Source organism: Brienomyrus brachyistius, unplaced genomic scaffold (assembly GCF_023856365.1).
Source record: "Brienomyrus brachyistius isolate T26 unplaced genomic scaffold, BBRACH_0.4 scaffold400, whole genome shotgun sequence".
NCBI classification, from domain to species: domain Eukaryota; kingdom Metazoa; phylum Chordata; class Actinopteri; order Osteoglossiformes; family Mormyridae; genus Brienomyrus; species Brienomyrus brachyistius.
This window is the reverse complement of record NW_026042675.1, coordinates 50,053-54,223: the sequence shown is the minus strand read 5'-3', so window position 1 is coordinate 54,223 and position 4,171 is coordinate 50,053.

Below are 4,171 nucleotides of genomic sequence, written 5' to 3'. Positions count from 1 at the left end.
GGATTAATGATGCCTAACTAATATTGAAACCGGTTGACTATTAAACTGAATTGAACTGTATTTAACTGCAAATAATTACTTAATATTGATCAGAAGGTCGCCGGTTCAAGCCTGGCTTCAGCACACTTGTGGGTCCTTGAACAAGGCCCTTAACCCCCAGGTTCCTGGGAGCCTCTACGGGCAGCTGCCCTTTGCTACCAAGCTTTCTCTCACCTATGGAGAGCAAGATGGAGGAGATGAAAAGAGAATTTCCTTATAGGGTTCAATGACGTATAATCATTTCGTCACCATTTCGAGCTCCAGTTTGCTGGAATATGCCAGCATTGAACCTGAATATTTGATGACTTGCAAGGATTATAGAAAGTAGGACTAAAACTGGGAATGGCTGGTCTTCTGTGTTCAGCTTCCTTAAGTTCAGCGAGCAGTACCTGAACCATGACCCCATGATGCAAGGCTGCCCCCCCAGCAACCCCTGGATAACAGATGACACGGCACTCTGGACGCTGAATGCCGACATGTGAGTGTGCGTTACCGCGCCCCATCCTGCCTCTTCAGGGCCACACCCCCAGAGGTGACTGTCGTCTCTTCACTTCCACGCCTCCTGGTGCAGGGTGGAGACACCCACCAAGCTGCGGGTGGAACGATGGGGGTTCGGCTTCACGGAGCTCCTTAGGGACCCTCTGGGACGGTGCAAGTTCAGGGAGTACCTGGAGAAGGAGTTCAGTGGTGAGCCAGCATGTAGACCCCCCCGCCCAAGTAGATCAGCTTCATGGAGGCATCGTCAGCAAGTAAGAATCATATTCATTATTTGATCACTGCGGGCCTATTTGGGCAGTGTGTGACTCAGCAGATTGGGATTCATTGCAGGAGGTCATCAGCTCAAATCCCAGAGTCAGCTGAGTGACCTCACTATTGGGCCGTCGATCAGTTACTCCAGGGACTGACTGACCCTGCCCTCTCAAAAAAAAAAAAAAATAGGATCTAGCATCTGCTAAATTAATAATCATGATCCCTCTATGAAAGGCAATTCTCCTCCATATTGGCATCGTGATGAGCGCCTCCTGCAGGTAGCTGATGCATGCGCTGTTTCATTCACAGTGGAGAACCTCTGTTTCTGGGAGGCCTGTGAGGACATCCGGCACGGCGAGAGCGCTACGATCCCGCAGAAGGTGGAAGAGGTCTACAAGTGAGTGCGACCTTGTGGCCCAGTGGGACAGTTTGCATCCCAGTTGAATTTAGAGCAGGCCCTGATGTGGCACTTGCTTACTCCCAGTGGGACTGCAAAGCTCAGGCTCATCACTTCCTTCCCCCCAGGCAGTTCCTGGCCCCGGGAGCCAGCAAGTGGGTAAACGTGGACAGCAAGACCATGGAGAAGACCCTGCAGGGCATGAAAAGCCCACATCGTTTTGTCCTGGATGACGCCCAGATGCACATCTATTTCCTGATGAAGAAGGTAGGAGCATTAACTGTGCACAGCCATGAAAGTGGATGACAGCTTCATTAAAACGGGCTCTCGGCCTCTCCTCTCACCCTCAGGACTCCTACGCCCGCTATTTAAAGTCCGATCTCTACAAAAACATGCTGGCTAGAGCCATAGAACCACAAGAGACCAAAAAAAGGTAAAACTATTATCTTCTATAAAAGGGGTCTTTCTGTAATATATTCCATGTATTTTATATAAGGGGATAAGACTCATATTGGTGTGGGATACACACAGGTTCTGTTTCTGGGGTTGTTAACGATTAATTCCAGGGATTTTTGGGCTTAGTGTGAACTGCTGGCTTCAGCTTAGCTTCGTCACTAAGACTACACAGAGTTCTGTAATGTTAATTGCTTTTGCGTCCCCTGTGATGCTCTCCAGTTTCTGTTTGTAATTCCACGGTAGTCAAGGATTTTCCAACATGGCTGACTTAGAAAAGGCAGTGCCACAAGTGTTAGCGGAACGCTAACATGTTCTCCTTCCCATCATGCCCCAGTGTCTTTCCCTTTGTGAGACGCCAGCGGCACTCCAGCCGTAACCCTGCCCTTTTCGCCCAGGCCTTAGAGGACAACGGCAAGACCAAGTCCCTGGGGTCACCAGCAAGTCCCACAGCAGCCTGCTCTTCCTAACACTGCCTCCTGGGGGGGGGATGCACTCTGAGCTCACTGCTGCCCCACAGAGGCTGTTTGGGGGCGGTGCTCTGCTGCTCTATTTGACGCAGTCTTCCAGGATTTTTAACTTCGGATGTATTTTTATTATAGTGTCATGTTAAATAAGAACAGACTAAATTATGGTTTAGATCAGAAGTGAGAAAAGTCCTGTGTCTCTATATATAGGAAAAGTTTATTTCATTAGTAACAGACAAACCATAGTTGAGCCAAATATTGCCTTATTACTAAGTAATAAACATCTGCATACAACTTTCACTGAAACAATGGTTGTAATAGATAAATAGCCATTTAAAACTTGGCATTTAGCTCAGTGCTTATAATGTGGATTGTGTCCCATATTCCAGATCAAAACTGTGCAGTTTCGAACCTGCATCATGTCTGCTTCAGATTCCAGCAGCTTCTCTCATCCTTTGTTCATTTACTTCTTCAGCATTTCTCAATAAATTAAGCAAGTTTTTAATTCACCTTTAGTGGAATTCTGTCACTTAAATACCAAAATAGAATAACACAGGTGTCGTACTTTTCAACCATTTTTCTTTTGGCTTATAAACGGCATGTGCTACTCTGAGATCACTGACCTGCTGGAGATGTGGTTCGGAACCGCAGGTGACCTCGAGTTCTTTTTTTTTTCCTCCGTGGAGGGAATCAAACAACAAAAGAGATTAGCCAGAGATCCACCCTGCACGGACTTGCTGGTATGATGGGAACGGGACCTAGATTTACTGGAAGCACAAAGAGAGCAAACTAAATTCTGCCCAACAGACAGGCGGAACAAATCGCTACAAAAGGTTTCAGTCACCTGTCTCCCCTGCCAGGACAGCACCTCCCTCCCACAGCGCACCAACAATACATTATACTATTATACCGTGTCTTGGAAAAGTATTGGAATCCTACTTAGTGTTTTAAAAAGCAGCACATTTCTAAATTATCTATATCCCAGTCCCTGAAAGCTATAACTAAAGATTACTGAGGGTAAGATGAATCTCTGCTGCATCTCATAAGTTCATTAAAAATCGAAACTTCCTTTCTTTCAGAACTGAATTTTCTGCCATGTTGGTCTTTAAAATTGTCCATTCGGCTCCAACAAGCTTTCGAACTCCAGTTTGAATGAAATATTGGGCTGCGAATGTGAAGTAGACAGGGTCATGGTGAGGAATGCGTCAGGAATATGGGGCGTGTCTGGAAGTCTGTGTCCATCACCAAAGCCTGTGATATTCATTATTGGCGGTTTGTTTATTGGCTGCTAAGGCTCACAATGGAAGCTCAATACTAAGTGTTTTGAATTACTGAAGTTTGCATGTTGACGGAGCCGGGATGGATGGATGGATGGATAGATAAATGTTTAATAATACATGCAGTACAAGTGTCAAACTAACTTTACCAGACAAGCCCATTAAAACGAGGCTCTCAGTTTCTCTTGAAATTCTTATGTAAAAAAAAAAAAAAATAATAATAATAAACTACTTTGCATGTTACTTTTTAATAGATTTCCTTTTTAAAAAATTAAATCTGACTACGCAAATCCTTCAACTCCTACACTACCCATCAAGGCAATCCTCAGGATTCCAGCAGCACAGAGTTAACTGATGTTCTGCGCGGTTCTTAAAAATGCATGAAACTCGCGAGATAAAAATAAAACAACCGCAACAGAGAATACTGAAATTCCGTCTTCATATTACTGAAACATACAGGATTAAGAGACAACATGAAGTTGGGAAAGGGATTGGTGGGGGGTGGGGGGTGGGATTAAAGGCACTGTCAGCATAACATCATAAAGACGGCACCGATGTCCATTTGCCATGGATTATGTTGTATTCTGCGACTAAAAAGGACCCATAATCTGATTAAGTTCACATCAGACTAATGAGTGAATCTTCTCTGACAGCATTACTGACGCATAGCCCGCCATCCAGAGCTGCATTAGTGCGTTATGGGTTTCTAAGGCCCACCTTAACACAGCAGGGAAACACGTGCTGCTTAGTACGCTATTTCTCGGATCTGTAACATCGTAAGGTCACAG